Source organism: Bos taurus, chromosome 16 (genome assembly GCF_002263795.3).
Source record: "Bos taurus isolate L1 Dominette 01449 registration number 42190680 breed Hereford chromosome 16, ARS-UCD2.0, whole genome shotgun sequence".
NCBI classification, from domain to species: Eukaryota; Metazoa; Chordata; class Mammalia; order Artiodactyla; family Bovidae; genus Bos; species Bos taurus.
The window spans coordinates 66,061,874-66,081,306 of NC_037343.1; the positions used below are offsets into that span (position 1 = coordinate 66,061,874).

General features: G+C 42.7%; 1 protein-coding gene across 2 annotated transcripts in view; it reads left to right on the forward strand.

Moving 5' to 3' along the window:
• Positions 1 to 17,695: 17,695 nt before the first annotated feature.
• The window catches only part of RNF2 (ring finger protein 2), a 44,752-nt gene continuing 43,014 nt past the window's right edge, over positions 17,696 to 19,433 (forward strand). Inside the window, 1 exon segment of one of the 2 annotated variants that reach the window (NM_001101203.1) lies at positions 17,696 to 17,867. The gene's annotated coding sequence lies outside the window, so the exon portion shown is untranslated. 2 annotated transcript variants of the gene reach the window in all.

Sequence of the window (19,433 nt, forward strand, 5' to 3'; positions counted from 1 at the left end):
CTTTTGAATATGCTGTCTAGGTTGGTCATAGCTTTCCTTCCAAGGAGTAAGTGTCTTTTAATTTCATGGCTGCAATCACCATCTGCAGTGATTTTGGAGCCCCCCCCCAAAAAAGTCTGACACTGTTTCCACTGTTTCCCCATCTATTTGCCATGAAGTGATGGGACCAGATGCCATGATCTTCGTTTTCTGAATGTTGAGCTTTAAGCCAACTTTTTCACTCTCCACTTTCACTTTCATCAAGAGGCTTTTTAGTTCCTCTTCACTTTATGCCATAAGGGTGGTGTCATCTGCATATCTGAGGTTATTGATATTTCTCCCAGCAATCTTGATTCCAGCTTGTGCTTCCTCCAGCCCAGCTTTTCTCATGATGTACTCTGCATATAAGTTAAATAAGCAGGGTGACAATATACAGCCTTGACGTACTCCTTTTCCTATTTGGAACCAGTCTGTTGTTCCAGTTCCAACTGTTGCTTCCTGATCTGCATACAGGTTTTTCAAGAGGCAGGTCAGGTGGTCTGGTATTCCCATCTCTTTCAGAATTTTCCACAGTTTATTGTGATCCACACAGAAAAATGTTTGGGATCTTATAAAACTGTACACTTACCTAATGACCCAGCAATTCCAACCCTAGTTTATCCAAAAAGAAGGATATTATCAATTCACAAAAACCTGCCAAGAGTGTTAAAAACAGCTTTATTCCAAAAACTGAAAGCATATACAAATGTCCATCAACAGGATTATGAAGTTTTGAAAAGATGTTTTATATTTGTATACAGGAAGATTATTCAGTAATAAAATGGAAATGAACTACTAACAACAACATGGATAAATCTCTAAAACACTGCACAGAGTAAAAGAATCAGTGAAGTGAAATGAAAGTAGCTTAGTTGTGTCCGACTCTTTGCAATCCCATGGACTGAATTCTCCAGTCCGGATTTGGAGTGGGTAGCCATTCTCTCGGAGAAGGCAATGGCACCCCACTCCAGTACTCCTGCCTGGAAAATCCCATGGACGGAGGAGCCTGGTAGGCTGCAGCCCATAGGGTTGCTAAGAGTCAGACACGACTGAGCGACTTCACTTTCACTTTTCACTTTCATGCATTGGAGAAGGAAATGGCAACCCACTCCAGTGTTCTTGCCTGGAGAATCCCAGGGATGGGGGAGCCTCGTGGGCTGCCGTCTATGGGGTCACACAGAGTCGGACACAACTGAAGTGACTTAGCAGCAGTAGCAGCAGCAGCAGCCATTCTCTTCTCCAGGGGATCTTCCCAACCCAGGCATTGAACCCAGGTGTCCTGAATTGCAGGCAGATTCTTTACCAGCTGAGCCACCAGGGATGCCCCAAAAGAATACATATTGTATAATTCTTTATTTTAGTGGGTGTGATGTGTAATTCCATTTATGTGACTTTAAGAGCATGGTGATAGAAATGAGAATGCTGCTGCTGCTGCTGCTGCTAAGTCGCTTCACTTGTGTCTGACTCTGTGCGACCCCATAGACAGCAGCCCCTGTCCCTGGGATTCTCCAGGTAACAATACTGGAGTGGGTTGCCATTTCCCTCTCCAATGCATGCATATGCTAAGTTGCTTCAGTCATGTCCAATTCTATGCGACCGTATGGACAGCAGCCCACCAGGCTTCTGTCCACAGGATTCTCTAGGCAAGAATACTGGAGTGGGTTGCCATTTCCTTCTCCAAGAAATGAGAATATGATTGTTTATTTCCGAAGGGAAATTGATAGAAGGAGGACATAAAGGAATTTTTTAGGGGCAATGAAATTATCTTATAACTTGATTTGAGTGTTGGTTAAGCTCCCTCATAGGTCAGATAGTAAAGAATCTGTCTGCAATGCAGAGACCTTGGTTCAATCCCTGGGTTGGGAAGATCCCCTGGAGAAGGAAATGGCAACCCACTCCAGTACTCTTGCCTGGAGAATCCTGTGGACAGCAGAACCTCTCGGGCTACAGTCCATGGGGTCGCAAGAGTTGGACATGTTCAATTCAATTCAGTCACTTAGTCGTGTCTGACTCTTTGTGACCCCATGAACTGCAGCATGCCAGGCCTCCCTGTCCATCACCAACTCCTGGAGTTCACCCAAACTCATGTCCATTGAGTCGGTGATACCATCCCAACCATCTCATCCTCTGTCATTCCCTTCTCCTGCCCTCAATCTTTCCCAGCATCAGGGTCTTTTCAAATGAATTGGGTCTTCGTGGCCAAAGTATTGGAGTTTCAGCTTCAACATCAGTCCTTGCAATGAACACCCAGGACTGATCTCCTTTAGGATGGACTGGTTGGATCTCCTTGTAGTCCAGCGGACTCTCAAGAGTCTTCTCCAACACCACAGTTCAAAAGCATCAGTTCTTCTACGCTAAGCTTTCTTTATAGACTTAGCAACTAAACCACCACCACCACCTACACGAGTATATACATTTGTTAAAACTCACCCAGTTGTACACTTAACGAATATTGCATTTCATTGTCTGTCACTTTTACCTCCTTAAGAAAGAAATGTGACCTTAAGCTTGTTAAGCAAGACATATCATATACACATCTTTTTCATTTTCTTTCCCCTAGAAGAGTATACAGAATGCAGTGAAGGCTTAGTACACATGTGAGGAAAGTTAAATGAAGAAATTGTTTTAAAAGTTTATAGCCATGCAATCAGATATTCAAGTAGCTTCTTCTAGGCATGTGTCTGGTTTCCTACCATAACTCTTCACAGAGACAGGGACCTTCCTTCTCTGCTTTTCTTCAACTCTCAATGAGCACTCTAACTTTGAGCAAATTAACTCTCGTTAGTGGTCAATATAAATGTATGAGGTGCATGTGTGGCTGTCTCCCCAGTGTGATCAATTGTCTTGAGTTTTTCTCCTGTGATAGAAATTACATTCTAAATTGATTAATTACTTTTAAAACTTTTATCTGATCACCTAAATGAATAGTAAAAATAAACTGAAAACTAAATCACAAGTATTTTTGAGAAAAGCATTTTGCTTAACTCATGATTTTCAAGATAATTTCCCCTCACACTAGAGCAATGACTACAAAATTATTTTCTATTAAGTATTTTTTTGTTCTAAGACTGTTTCCAAATTCAAACACTTATTATGAGAAATCTTTTCTTTACTAATAATTTTAAAGTTTTGAAAAATGGAAAGATTGTATAACTTTTTAAATATGTTACGCTAATGTAGAAAATAATCTTTTTTCCTTAGATACAGATCCTTAAAATGAAATTACTTTCAGTACTTGAATGTGACTTGAAAGAATAGACTTTTTTTTATAACTTCAGTTAAAAAAAGCAGATGTCAGACAAAGATGTGTTATTGAATTCTAGCTATTGAAATGTGATATCTGAAATTCAAGATGGAAAAAGAGACAATGGGGATCAGTAAATATTCATATTTACATACCAGAGCTGTATTTTTCAAGGATGTTTTGCTTTAGATTAAGTAAAAGTTACTCAGAAAATCTTAGATCTTTGAAATATTTTTCAAATATAATTGCATTTCAATGAAAATAACTGCATTTCAAAAGCCAGAACTTTCAACAACTTCCAGATTAAGAAGTGAAGTCGCAGTTAATTTGAAAAGATGATTGGAGAGCTTTTATTCTATTATATGACTAGCTTAAAAGGAAACTTCTGAATCACCTATAAGTTCTGATTCTTTACTTTTACGCTGAGGTCACATTCCTCTCCCCTGTCCGTCATGGGATGGCCTCCTCCATGAAGTACACATCTGGTTTAAATTCCTGCCATATGTGATAAATCAATGCCTAACAGATAATAAATTTGGAAGATTGTATTCCCATAGGGCTTTGGCTTCTATTCTCTTAGCCTTTGCAAGTCTGATGATTTTTCCATTCTTAGCTCATACAGAATGTGCTTTAGAACTAAGAAGTTGTCTCCAAATGCAATCAGTGGAAAACCTGAAATGAGCCATCATTGCTGCTGCTGTGTCTTTATGAGCTTTGAAAAACTGAACCCACCCTTTCACAACTTCCTATGCTATAGTCCTTTTTATCCAATACCATTTAGTAATTCAGGATTACTACTAAAGTGTAATGGATATTCACTGTTTGGATTATTCATGCATCTATTCTCTTATTTTAATACAAAATTTTTTTTAAAAAGTATCCCCATTTTTATCAGTTAAAGCAGGACTACCCGTTGTGACACGGCAGTTTTAAATAGTGGTTAAGGGCATGAATTTGCCCACCGTATTGCTTAAGATGACTTAGGCAAGTATTAAAATGCTTTAACTTCTATTTTCTTTTTTTTTTTCTTTTGCCATGCTGTGTCATTTGCAGGATTTTAGTTCCCTGACCAAGGATTGAACCTGGGCCATGGCGGTGACAGCCTGGAACCTAAGCCACAAGAGAACTTCCTAAATTTCTATTTTCTAATCCATAAAATGGTAGTAACGATGGCAGTAACTTCCTCCTAGGGTTGTTGTAAAGATTAACTGAGATGATGCTTATAAAATGCTTAGCACTGTGCATGCATGCTAAATCACCTCAGTTGTGTCGGACTCTTTGTGACCCCATGGACTGTAGCCCCCTAGACTCCTTGATCCATGGGATTCTCCAGGTAAGAATACTGGAGCGGGTTGCCATACCCTCTTCCAGGGTATCTTCCAGACCCAGGTGTCAAACCCCTGACTCCTGCATTACAGGAGGATTCTTTACTGCTGAGCCACCTTACTTAGCACAGTATCTATTATTATTATATGCTCAGTTGCATCCGACTCTTTGAAGCCCCATGGACTGTGGCCGGCTAGGTTCCTCTTTCCATAGAATTTTCCAGGCAAGAATACTAGAGTGGGTTGTCACCTTCTGCTTCAGGAGATCTTCCTGACCCAGGGATCAGACTCGCATCTCTTGCCTTTCCTGTATTGACAGGTGGGATTCTTTACCACTAGAGCCACCTGGGAAGCTCTAGTGTGTCTGAGTGTGAAAGTCACTCAGTTGTGTCTGACTCTTTCACACAAAGAATCAGTGTCAAAGAGGCCAGAATACTGTTGTGGGTAGCCTTTCCCTTCTCCGGGGGATCTTCCCAACCCAGGGATCAAACTCAGGTGTCCCGCATTGCAAGTGAATTCTTTATCAGCTGAGCCACAAGGGAAGCCCTAGCACAGTATCTAACACGTACAAATTTTATGAGGTTGTTGTATATTAGCACAGTTGTGACTTTACCTACACGTCTTCTAATTTCTAGAACTAAAGCTAACATTGCCAAGAGTGGAGCCTTATGAGACATGCTGTTCCATAGTGTGTAATTAATAATGACTGTCAGGGAAGAATATTTTCTGTGGCTTTTATCTGTCTCACCACGTTTGGTATGTGTCCATCTCCCCCACTAGATGCTAGGTTCTTTGAGGATAGGGTCTATGTCTCATGTCTCTTAGAATTACTGAGTCTGGTTAACTGTAGGCTATTGCTAAAGGAATGTATAAATGAACATATGTGTACATATACTGGAAACATTCATTTTAAATTTGAGTTATTTAGATGATTTTAAGTAACTAGAGAGAAGAATTTCTTTTAACTGAGTCTAGTAGAGCAATATAGACATTACAGCTACAAAAAATGGACAGTTAACAATCACGTGTTTTTCTTTGTATACAATTTCAAAGATGAAGTCACAGTTCAGCTGTTTTATAGTTGAGATGACCATTAGACATCCAAGTGGAGAGTCTGAAGTGGGGACAGGGATGGACATGAACTTGGAGAGGTTCCTTAATTTCTGGAAACTTACAGAAATTATAAGTTTGGAGAAAACTGGGAATTGTCAGTATGGGTACTACTTAGAGTCATATGACTGAATAGGAATCACCCAGGGAGGGGATACAAATTAACAGGAAACAAGGTCCTAAGACTAAAGCCTGGGACATTCCAAAACTTAGTTTGGGGTGATGATTAGAAGCCACAAGAAAGACTGATCTAGAGAGGGTCAGAACACAGAGAAAATCAATCATCATATGCTCAGCTCTCATTGTCCCTGGCTCTTTTCAACTCACTCTCTGATGCTTCTCATCTATCTCATGAGGTTTTTCCAATTTCAGTGCACTGTTTGGATCCACATGTCTAAATTTCCTAACCGCCCCTCTGCTTCTCATGATCCTTACTCAATGATTCTCTGTTTTGCATGTGTCTTCAGAGACCCACTTTCAACTTGAGGACATGGGGTCAGGGTGTCCCTTTGCAGCCTCAGTCTCATGTAAGCCATGTTGTACACTGCCCTTATTCCTCACCTCACTTGTCATCTTCTCCACTGAAAGAGACAAAAAGATAGCTATTCTTGACATTCTTGAATTCAGACCGTGTGACTCAACTTTCAGATGGGTGCCTTGTATCCCTTTAAACTTATCCTAAGCCCTGCTTTCCTGGACTTCTTCCTTCTTGAGTACTATTTCTTGCTCCAGTTCTAGGCATTCAGCCACTTTGGAGAAACAACCTGTGATTCCAGTCTGTCTCTGAGTCCTTCTGTTTCTGCACAACCCCATCTGCATTTTACCCCAACTTCAGTGGCTAGAATTTTTGCTATGACCTCTTGGGTCATCTGAGCCATAGTTGGAGGAAGGTCAAGTCTCCTGAACCCACCCTAACATACTGTCCAGACTTTTTCCTATAGGGTGATCTTACAGAGTCTGAAGGAGAAGGAAATGGCAACCCACTCCAGTATTCTCGCCTGGAGAATCCTACTAACTATGGTCCATGCAGGCTATGGTCCATGGGGTCACAAAGAGTCAGACACGACTGAAGTAACTTAGCACAGCACAAAGAGTTTGGAATTCGAAATTTTCCCAGAATAGAGATGCACGAGATGGAAAATTCAAATATTTGATTTTCAGCTTATAATTTGTAATCGCTTCCTGAAATCACATGCTAAATCAGTAGGAATTTCTTAAGGGGGCACTACAGAGTCTAATTAGCAAACAACACCTGATATTTGACCTAGAGACCATGGGATATAATTTAGCAGGAGGAGAAGAGAATCCCAAGATAATCAGGTCCTAGAACTCTCTTAAAGAGTTGCTATTTGAGGGCTCTATAAGCATTGATTGGTCTCTGTTTAGCTTAAATTATTACCAGGAAGGGTTAGGCATATTTAAGGAACTAGAGACTGAGGTGTAGTAATAAGCCATTTGAAACCCCGAGTTTCAAGGCTTCTGTACTACTAGATGGGACTTTCCAGGTGGCAGAGTGATAAAGAATCTGTCTGCCAATGCAGGAGATGCAGGTTCAATCCCTGCGTAGGGAAGATCCCCTGGAGAAGGAAATGGCAACTCACTCCAGTTTTCTTGCTTGGGGAATCCATGGACAGAGGAGGCTAGTGGCTACAGTCCACAGGGGTCGCAAAAGAATCAGACGTGACTGAGACTGATACTACTAGATCTCTAGAAACAAAGTAAAGAATTTCCAAGTTCTGTTTTCCTGTTTGTTGATGATGCCTGATCTAGAGCAATTATTTTTTTTACCTCATTGCTTCCTGGTGGCTCAGATGCTAAAGAATCTGGCAGCAATGCAGGAGTGAGTGAGTGTTAGTTGCTCAGTCATGTCCAACTCTTTGCGACCCCATGGACTGTAGCCCACCAGGCTCCTCTGTCCATGAGATTCTCCAGGTAAGAATACCGGGGAGTGGGTTGCCATTTCCTTATTCTGGGAGAAGGAAATGCAGGATACCAGGGTTCAATCCCTGGGTCGGGAAGATCCCCTGGAGAAAAAAAAGAACAGCTACACACTCCAGTACTCTTTCCTGGGGAATCCCATGGACAGAGGAGGCTGGCGGGTTACGGTCCATGGGGTCACAAAGAGTCGGACATGACTGAGTGACCGCGCATGAGCACAATACATATATTACACTGTGTCAAGTGTGAATGACGACTGGTGCTGAAAGGTGAACAACGACATTTTGCCCCCTGCTGCTTTCACTCTGCAGTGTGGGAGAGGACATACGTGCACACTGCTAATCTAAGTATGGGAGAGAGAGACACTAAATGTGGTCTGAGAACTAGTCAAACTTCACAAACTTCCAATACTTTGGCCACCTGATGCGAAGAGCCGACTCATTGGAAAAGACCCTGATGCTGGGAAAGATTGAGGGCAGGAGGAGAAGGGGACGACAGAGGACGAGACGGTTGGATGGCATCCCTGACTCGATGGACTTGAATTTGAGCAAACTCTGGGAGATAGTGAAAGACAGGGAAGCCTGGCATGCTGCAGTTCATGGGGTTGCAAAGATTTGGACATGACTTAGTGACTGAATAGAACAGCAAACTTCACGTTCCAGTGGGAATTTAGGGTTAAATATAGCATTTTAAACTTTTACTCTTGGTATGGAATGTTACTGTGTTTTGACAAGGCTTTAAAATCTACATCCTAATGCAGTTTGACTTGAAAGGCCACCGATAACTAACTTTCCTGTTGGCCATAACTTTTCTTTGAATAGCTGCAACAATATCATATGACATTCCTACTCAAGACCATTCCTGGGGTATTCAGTTCCAAAGATAGAAAACTCATTGCTTCTCTGTTCTTTTCCACTAAAGAGCTCTCTATCTTCTGTATCTGTTGACAGAGATGGCCTTTTTTCCATACTATGAATGACATGGTGTCTATAGGCTATATTTGTGACATCTTCCTGTAATGTCATTTGTAATCACTATGTGTCAAGCCACATTAAGGGCTGGGATGAGAATATAGCCAAGTCTAACTAAAGAGACAAGTCAAGAAATGAATAGGCTGACATATAGCTAGGAACTAGATCATGTAGAAGAAAGGACAGCTGTCCTTTGAGCTGTCCTTTGAGCTCAGGCCCAGAGTAGTTTTTCAAATTTAGGAAAGGGAGAGTCAAATCAGGGAAGCTAATGTGATACAGTCCAAAAGTGAAACAGTGGTCCAGTGGTTAAGAATCATCCTGCCTGGCTTCACCTGTGGCTCAGATGGTAAAGAATCGTCCTGCCAATGCATGGGACACGGGTTCAATCCCTGGTCCAGGAAGATCCCATATGCCACAGGACAACTAAGCCTGTGCGCCACAACTGCTGAGCTCACAAACCTAGAGCCTGTGCCCCACAACAGTGAGAAGCCACCACAGTGAGAAGCCCATGCCCCACAACTGGAGGGTGGCCCCTGCCTGCCACAACTAGAGAAAGCCCGCGTGCAGCAGTGAAGACCCAGCATGGTCAAAAATAAATAAATAAATAAAAACAATGTTGAGTGAAAAAGTAAAAAACAAGAAAGGATCCATAGGATAATACCATTAAAAAAAAAAAGTGAAACAGGAGACTAAGGATCAAGAGGTCAAGGAATTAGAAATCCACTAACTTCGAACATCAATACTGTTCTAGAACAAAACATAATTAGATCAGAGGATGAATGAGTATTGGGGAGAGACAGAACTAGGTGGGTTAGGCCACTCATATGTTCTTTACAAGATACTATAACAAAAAGATTCTTTTGCAGCTACCTTTATTTTATCTTACCCCATATGTGGCAGAACTTAAAATTCTTAAGGAATCACAGTCAATTCTGATCTTATAAGCATTACTTATGAAGTGTGTCTATTTAAAAATGATGAAACAATATACACAATTGAATATTAGCCATAAAAAGATGAAATATTGCTATTTGCAACAACATGGATGGACCTGGAAGGTGTTATGCTTAGTGAAATAAGTCAGACAAAGAAAAATAAATACTGTGTATTTTCCTTTCAGTTCAGTTCAGTTCAGTCACTCAGTCGTGTCTGACTCTGCAACCCCATGGACTGCAGAACGCCAGGCCTCCCTGTCCATCACCAACTCCTGGAGTTTACTCAAACTCATGTCCATTGAGTCGGTGATGTCGTCCAATCATCTCATCCTCTATCGTCCTCTCCTCTTCCTGCTTTCAATCTTTCCCAACATCACTCACTTGACTCTTTTCAAATGAGTCAACTCTTCGCATCAGGTGGCCAAAGAATTGGAATTTCAGCTTCAGCATCAGTCCTTCCAATGAATATTCAGGACTGATTTCCTTTAGGATGGACTGGTTGGATCTCCTTGTAGTCCAGGGGACTCTCAAGAGTCTTCTCCAACACCACAGTTCAAAAGCATTAATTTTTCAGCGCTCAGCTTTCTTGGAAAAACCACAGCCTTGACTAGATGAGCCTTTGTTGGCAAAGTAATGTCTCTGCTTTTTCGTATGCTGTCTAGGTTGGTCATGGTTTTTCTTCCAAGGAGTAAGCATCTTTTAATTTCATGGCTGCAGTCACCATCTGCAGTGATTTTGGAGCCCCACAAAATAGTCTGTCACTGTTTCCACTGGTTTCCCATCTATTTGCTGTGAAGTGATGGGACCAGATGCCATGATCTTCGTTTTCTGAATGTTGAGTTTTAAGCCAATTTTTTCACTCTTCGCTTTCACTTTCATCAAGAGGCTCTTCAGTTCTTCTTCGTTTTCAGCCATAAGGGTGGTGTCATCTGCATGTCTGAGGTTGTTGATATTTCTCAGGCAATCTTGATTCCAGCTTGTGCTTCCTCCAGCCCAGCATTTCTCATGATGTACTCTGCATATAACTTAAATAAGCAGGGTGACAATACACAGCCTTGATGTACTCCTTTTCCTATTTGGAACCAGTCTGTTTTTCCACTTCCAGTTCTAACTGTTGCTTCCTGACCTTCATACAGATTTCTCAAGAGGCAGGTCAGGTGGTCTGGTATTCTCATCTCTTTCAGAATTTTGCAGAGTTTGTTGTGGTCCACACAGTCAAAGGCTTTGGTACAGTCAATAAAGTAGAAGTAGATGTTTTTCTGGAACTCTCTTGCTTTCTCAATGATCCAAAGGATGTTGGTAATTTGATCTCTGGTTCCTCGGTGAATCTAAAAAACAAGACGAGCTAACAAATATGATAAAATAGAAACAGACTCACAGATAGAGCGAACGAGGCGTTTCCAGAGAGGTGCGGGTGAGGAATGGGCAGAACAAGTAAAAGAATTAAGAGGTACAAACTAGTAGCTATAAATAAGTCACAGAGATGCATTGTACAACACAGGGAATACAGTCAATATTTCATAATATTTATGGTATGCAGTCTATAAAAACATCAGAACACCAAGTTGTACACCTGAAACGAAAATAATACTATAAGTTAATGGTTCTTCAATACACTGTTTACACTGAAACATAAAACAAATATTTTTCTACAGACTAAAATCTTTAGAAAATATATCTTCCTGGATGTAACACATAAAACCTTGGTATTCTTGGTTGACCAGAATGGTTTTCATATTTACCTGAATTATAACCTACTTCAGTATGTTCTTTGATGCATATGTAAATGGTTTACTTTTGTGGAGTATAAAATGCTAATGATTCAGCAGATGGATACTGCAGAGTTTTCTACATCTTGATGTAGTCTAAAATAAAAAGACATTTTCTTTGTCTGCTTGGGATTTAGCAGTTCTTTTAAATTCTTTACTAAAAAACATTTCCAAGAAATGTGTTAGATAAGAGGGGTCTTTACCCTCCACTCTCTCACCCCACAAAAACTATTCTTCCGTGGCTTGTTTTACGTGGGAAAAATTAAAATGTCCACACGGGCAGTTTGAACAAGCTGTAACTTGATTTAAATATTTCACACTTTTCATCTGTACTTTTTCCCTGGGGCTCTTTCAGCCTTCTTTTCTAGAGAAATATCCATTTTAGTTCTAAGTTTTGATCTTAATTATCTATTCCTTGTTAGTTTCCAGGATTATTCTTGGTGTTCCTAGATCAACGTCAAGGCACAGTTCTCACCGCTTGCAGTAAACATTTTGAAAGGAAAAAAGCTTACAAAGTTTGTTTGAATAGAATAAACTTACTTTATATTAGAAAACTAAAGCCAGTAATTATTAAATCACATTTTATTTTATATATCAAGTTGGATATCACAATAGTACCCTCCATTATTAACTACAAAGAAACAGTTGGCTAGTCAGGCTGCATCAGAATGAAAACTTTTATTCATTCTTTTGACTTTTCAAACACATGCTAGTTCATTATTTTAATAAAATGCACTAACAGATGTTAGGCAGAATGTGGCCACATCTGGGACATATAAAATACCATTCCAAGTCTCCATAGGAGGGAAATAGCAATAGTATTTAGTTCTCCCCCAAAGCTTAACTAGCCCATCTCATTTAATCTGTTTAACTCTAAGCTGAACAGTTAAGAGTAGCACCAATTATTTTGATTGTCTTGGGAATATAAAAAGGAACAATGAACTAAAACACCAAGGGAAGTGTCACAAAAAGAAATGCACTATGTTGAAATACAAATAAAACTTCACTAAAGCTTGTGGCTAGAGCTATATTTTTTCAGCTGAAGAGGTAGTAAATCTCGAGTTGCCTGCTTCCTGAAGCCACCTTGAATTACAGGTCTCTTTAGGCCTTCCTACAACGTTCCTACTTAATTTCACCCTTTCAAAGAAAGCACAACAAATCTAAAAGATGGCAAATAAAGATGCTGGTAGATGTAGTTTGACAATTATGGTGGTGGTGGTGGTGGTGTCCATGGGATTTCTCAGCCAAGAATACTGGAGGGCGTTGCCATTTCCTTCTCCAGGGGATCTAACCAACTCAGGGACTGAACAGGCGTCTCTTGCATTAGCAGGCGAATTCTTTACTTCTAAGCCACCAGGGAATCCCTTGAAAATTATATTATAAATGTGTATGTGTGTGTGCACTCAGTTGCTCAGTTGTGTCTGAGTCTCTGTGCCCCATGGACTATTGCCGGGAGAAGGAAATGGCAACCCACTGCAGTACTCTTGCCAGGAGAATTCCATGGATGGAGGAGCTTGGTAGGCTACAGTCCATGGGGTCACGAAGAATTGGACATGACTGAGAGACTTCACTTTCACTTTTCACTTGCATGCACTGGAAAAGGAAACGGCGACCCACTCCAGTATTCTTGCCTGGAGAATCCCAGGGACAGGGGAGCCTGGTGGGCTGCCATCTATGGGGTCCCACAGAGTCGAACACGACTGAAGCAACTTAGCGGCAGCAGCAGTAGGACTGGTGTCTGCCAGGGTCCTCTGTCCATGGGATTCTTCAGGTAAGAATACTGGAGTGGGTTGCCATGCCCTCCTCCAGGGGATCTTCCTGACCCAGGAATCCAAGCACTATCTCTTGCATCTCCTGCACTGGCAAGCAGATTCAGGTTTTGTTTTTGTTTTCTTATAGTGATTAAATCTCAATATATTCCAGTCCTTTAACCTACCTTTCAGTTTTGTTTTCTTATGTAACTTTTCTAAGAAAACAAAAACAAAACCTGATGATTTTCTGTCAACAGGTCAGGTTCATATACTATTATATATAGCATCTATTATATATAGCATTGTCTCTAGCTTCTTTAAAATGAACCACACTGATGATTAAATGCTTGGAATAAACACTAGTGTTGAGAGCACCTCTGTGGAGGTGTTTGTCTCAGCCTGCTTACCCATTAGAAAGAAGAAAAATGCTGGAGCTGCGTATGTAGCACAGAGAGGGAAGGCATAAGTGGCATCATGGAGTGTAGCCTGGACTTGGAGTCAGATGCCCAGCTTTGAGTCTCAGCTCTGCTATAAGCTCAATGTTTGGGACAGTTAGTTACCCACAGAAGTGACATTTTCCTCTTCCGTGAAGTAGGAATAATACCTTGGAGAACTGTTCTGAAGAGTCAGTGAAATAATGACTGTAAAAGTGTTTGATAAACTGTGATATATATATATATATATATATTACAGCTTATATATATAATCCTCTTTTAAAAAATATGTGCAATCAAGCACATATATATTTTTTTAATTTATTATCTAGATATGTTAGGTCTTTGTTGTGCCATGTGGGATCTTTGTTGCATTCGGACTCTAGTTGTGGCACCTGGGCTCAGTATCGCAGCTCAGGGGCTTAGTTGCTCTGCGGCATGTGGAATCTTAGTTCCCTGACCAGGGATTGAACCCACATCTCCTGCAATGCAAGGTGTATTCTTAACCACTGGACCACCAAGGAAGTCCCTATAGCTTCTTCAGATCAGATCAGTCGCTCAGTCGTGTCCGACTCTTTGCGACCCCATGAATCACAGCACGCCAGGCCTCCCTGTCCATCACCAACTCCAGGAGTTCACTCAGACTCATGTCCATTGAGTCAGTGGCCATCCAGCCATCTCATCCTCTGTCATCCTCTTCTCCTCCTGCCCCCAATCCCTCCCAGCATCAGAGTCTTTTCCAATGAGTCAACTCTTCGCATGAGGTGGCCAAAGTATTGGAGTTTCAGCTTCAGCATCATTCCTTCCAAAGAAATCCCAGGGCTGATCTCCTTTAGAATGGACTGGTTGGATCTCCTTGCAGTCCAAGGGACTCTCAAGAGTCTTCTCCAACACCACAGTTCAAAAGCATAGGGACTGATAATTAAATCATTAAATGCTGATGGACTGCAATCTTCATCTCAGATTAGCAGGTAACAATTAGATATCTGGAGCACAGCTGAAAAAAAAAAAAAAAAATCCATGGGGTGGATATAGAATAGGCAGGCAAGAATTTCCATTTAAGACAAACTGTCTAAGTAGAGAAAGCCTCTAGGGGACTAAATGCAATTCTGATAAAAAATATCTGCTCTTATGCAGTACAGTGAGACATACCAAGATCATATGAACTATTCTACTTCATATACACACTGGGATCAAAGATTCCCAGTCTTTCATTCTCTTAATGCCTATTTATTCAGCATCTACTATATGCCAAACATCGTGCTAGATATACACTTTTTTTCTTATAAACAAGATTTCTGCTCCCAAGGAACTTGTATCCTAGTTAATATTAACATCTTTATTTCAAGCACTTGGAATCTACTTGTGCTACCTGTGCAAAAGTATTAGCACATCTACTATGTGCTAATACTTTTGGTCAACAAAAGTTGACCAAGCTGAACTAATCTCAGTTTGCAGTATCACCGTAACAGAAAACCAGGGAAGAGGTGATTTTTGTGATCAGAGATGTCTACCCAATTCAGCATGGGATTAACAGGGTACTACTTTTAAAGTTTTGAGGGAAAAGGAACTTTCTAACTAGAAATCATCTAGTCATCCACCTAAAATACTTGTATTATATAGTATTAATTTAGTGTCTTCCTGATTAAAACATAATTACTACTTTAACAAGAGGGGAGAGTGTTAATAGGAAATGTTTTAGAAAGTGGTGACCTTTACATCGGGTCAAAAAATAGCAAAAAGAATTAGGCTGGATATGTCAAACCACTATTGATAGACTGACTATGGACTTGACATTGATTTAATGTACAATACAATTTTAAAAGGGGGAAGAAAGATGAAAAGTGCATTCTGTTTATATGATAGTCAACTCTTAACAAATACAGTGAGGTTTTTTTCTTTTTTTGAAAACATACCTTTCTTGAAGGCATTCAAGAGAGCCAGTGTTACGAAATAAAACGTAGAGCTTTTCCATAATATCTAGAAATGAACTGGTGGGCTCAGGGTGACTGACATTAGTGTTGTCCACAGGTACCACCACCTCTCCTGAACTCCGTTCAGCCTCAGTTTAGGGACTCAGTCCCTGTGAAGATGGAGGAGGCTACGTAACTAGTTTTGGCCATGACCTTTGCTTCCAAACCTAAGGATGTGAAAAGTTCATAGGGATTCTTCAGTCACTTTCTTCCTCTGTCACAGAGACTCAGTTGCTGTGTTCTGGGTGACCTCTCTGCCAATCTGGTTCCTGGAGTGACTGGAATAGAATAAGCTCGATTCACAAGAATCATGAACAAGCAATAAACTTTTGGTGTGCTAAGGCATGAAGATTTGGGAGATGAGGTGTCTGCTACTGTACCATAATATAGCCTTTTCTGATTAATGTAGTCAGGGGACTTCCATAACACTCTCAGTCCAAGTTTCTGAGGAAGAGATAAAATAGATAATACGAGCTCCATTAATCTGTCAGTAGTGTCTTTCAAATTAAGGATGCTAGCCTGAGGTCTAGCTTGTTAATCACATTTAATCCAGACATCCCATAACTTTTCCATTTTTCTACTAATTCTCTTGTCAATCTTTTTAAAGTACTATTTTAGCTTTTATCCATAAAATTCCTGTGCTTTTTTTTTTTTTACAAAGTTTATTCTCAAAATCATAACCTCACCACGTATTATTTGCATATATTTTCACTAGAGTAAAATGTTCTGAATTATGAACAGCATTAATGTGATGACACATGCAGTTGTGAACAAAGAAGGGAGACACTTCTGCAACTGCATTCTCTCTAGAAAGTGGACCCTTACAGGAAGGGAGAGGCAGGAGCATTCCTGATTTTCTTTTCTTTTTTTTTGTTCCACATTGGAAAAACAGCTTAACCTTGAAGGGCTTGTAGAGTCTGAGAATTGTCATTTCTTATTTAAAGCCTTAGATAGTAAGTGGAAGTTTTAAGTCTCTGGTTTTGCTCTTGTTTATCTTAATGGATTGTTAGGTAGGGCAAATGATGCATTGTCTTAAATATTTTAACGCCTGTTTTCTTTCTACTTATCCAAAGCTATCCCTCACAGTCCTACTCAGCTCCGAGCTCCTCAGGAAATCTTCGCTAACACACCAGCTAGAATTGATCCTTTTCTTTCCCCAAATCTTATGTAAATTCATACCATTTATTTGGCATTGCTTGTAGAGAGTTTAGAGAGTTCAAAAGCTGGAAAGGACCTAAGAATCATTCAACACAATCCTCTCATTCTGCAACTGAGGAAAGTAAAGTCCAGAACAATTATGTTCTTTAGTTAAGTCACACAGTTAAGAGACACATTGGAGGCTATAAACCTAGTTTGCCCAATTCTCAGTGCACTCCCTTCCTTCGTGTTCCAAGTGCCTTCAGTTTACTACCTGAAATTGTTGGTTATTTTTCAAGAGAACAGATCATCTCACCAATAGTACATCTTGCGATCAGGAACTCTTTATTTCAGTTTGTAGCGTAATCTATTCACATTTTATATACTTGGTGGTAGACTAATTGGTTGTGTTTTAGGTAACGACTACATCTGTTACATCTATCACTTATTCTCAAACTCAGAAGATAATACTGGGAGGGGCTGAGGAAGGATTCAAACAGCCGCAAGGTAAGTAAACCGATGAGAACCAGGAGAACGCTTACAGACGTCCAAGAATACACGCTTAGCATTGCAGGTCGCTTCCCCTGGAATTGGGTCTTGCTGGTTCACTCTGCAAGGACGGAAAGTGTGTGTAAGCGTTGCTGTGGGGTGGGGAAGGCAGAGTGCCGAAGTTCAGGTGAAGTTCTAGAGGTGAAAGCCTGACGAGGACGTCTACCGAGTGGGATGGGTGTAAGAACAGGAGGCAGTCTCGGGCGAGAGCAGGAGTGCGAGCGCGAACCCCAGCAGCGGGCCAGGGAGGCGCAGTGAGGGGCGCAGGCAGGGGCAGGAGAGCTCAAGGAGAGAGCGCGCCGAGAACGAGGTGGCGCCGCCGTCATCCGGGCGTTGCCCGGGGGCCGCGTCGCCCCGCGGAGGGCGCCGAGGGGCGGGGCCGGGCGGCCCGGGGCGGGGCGGCGGCTCGGGCGCTCCCGGCAGCACGCGGCGGCGCCCCCTCCCCTCGCGCCGCGGGCCTCCCCGCGCCGCGCACGTCCCCGTCCCGCGCCTCCGCCCCCTCGCCCGCCCGCCCGCTCCTTCCCGCCCTCCCCGCCGCGCCGGCCAAGCCGGCTTCCCCTCGGTCTCTCATGAATATTGAGCGGCCCCTGTTGTATTTCCCGAGCTCCATTGCGGAAGCCGAGGCTCGCCATATTGTGCGGCGGCGCCGGCGGCTTGTGCCCGAGTCTCTCTCCGGCCGCGGCCCGCGGAGCCCCGGGTTGGGGCAGGAGCCGGTGAGGCGAGGGACGCGCGGGGAGGCGAGGGGGCGCGGGCGCGGCGCTTTCGGCCGCGCGTCAGCTCGGCGGGGCTGCGGGCCGCTGACGGCCGCGCCGGGGCCGGAGCTGAGGGGGGGGCGGGTGTGTGTATCCGCGGGGGTGTGAGGGGAGATGGCGCCGCCGCCCCCGGCCGCTGTCGGGGCGGGGATGGCGGGGGAAGGCGGCTTCTCATTGTTTGCGTTTCTTCGAGGGTCTTGGCGGGGGTGGGAGTCCGGCTTGAGGAGGACCCCCCGTGGGCGAAGCTCGGGGATTCCTTCCTTCGTGCGAACCGCCCGCCGCTAGCTCTGCGCGGAGGCCCGGGCTACGCTGCGGCACCCCATCGGCTCCCTGGGCCGGCGGGGCCCCCAGCCTCTCCGCGGCCCCTCTCCGGAGACGAACCGCGTGGAATGCAGGGTTTTCCCCCTCGGGCTTCCCCCTCGCGGCCGGGGGTGTGTGTGTGGTGTGTGTGTCCGCGCTGTGAGGGTGGGGTAGGGGCGCTTTGTGTGCCGAGCCCGCTCTCCCCCCGGGGTGCTGGAGTCGGGGTTGGCGTGTCGAGGCGCTCCTTGGCGTCGGGGTTCCCTGTAGGCGGCGGGGAGACCCCTCCTGGTGAAAACATTCCTGGAGTGCCGCCTGCCTGCTCGGGAGTATCTGTTGCTGCGCTCTCAAACGCGCGAGGGTGCCCCGGAGGAGTCGAGGGGGGAGGGGGCTTCTGGGTTTGTTCCTGATGGAAGCTTCGCGTTTTGAACCCCGTCTTGCACGCGAGAGCTTTGGCCCCGAGTGTCGCCGGGGAGCCCTCGTCCGGGTTGTCAGGATCGTTTCCCTCCTAGTGAAGCCGTCTCCCTGCTCCCAGAGCTACTGTTAGTAAAAAAAAAAAAAAAAAAAAATTGAGCTAAAACTTTGAGGTTCATTGCGATTATTTTGGGGGGACCCGAAGACCACTTACAGGCTTATCTCCTTGAAACCTTTTTTGGGTTTCTACTGCCTGGGTCTCCCAAGTTTTAGAGAATGTGTGCCTTTAACGTGGTTAAATGGTTTGAGAATGTCAGGTTCCTCGGAGGTGTGTAAAGATTGGTTTGCGGTGAACAGGATAGGTTTGCATTCGGCCTTTTCGTAGTATGCTTTATTTTTTTTAAAAATTAAAAAAACTGAGACATGATTTCAGTGTTTTAGACTGAGAATTATGTTGAAAACTAATTATGTGTGATTTGCATTGCATTATCTCCTTTTTGTAGTTCCACGATGATCGGCTAGAATACTTAGTATAATTGGCAGAGAATTTACTTTCCTCACTTGCAAAAGAGTGTAGTTTTTGAATATTTTAATAACTCAGATTGGTAGTAGAACTTGTGTTTTTAAAGTGGTTATTTCATCCTTTGATTTATCAAGAATTTAAATGGCAGCAATATGACTCTTAGTTATTGCCTTTTCCCCCTAAAATTTGTACTTGTCACAATCAACAGGTATTTTTAAAAAATCTTGTTTGTACGTTTAACGTAATTTTTAATAAAACAATGGGTATGTAAGACTTCATTTTCCAAGGCTAGC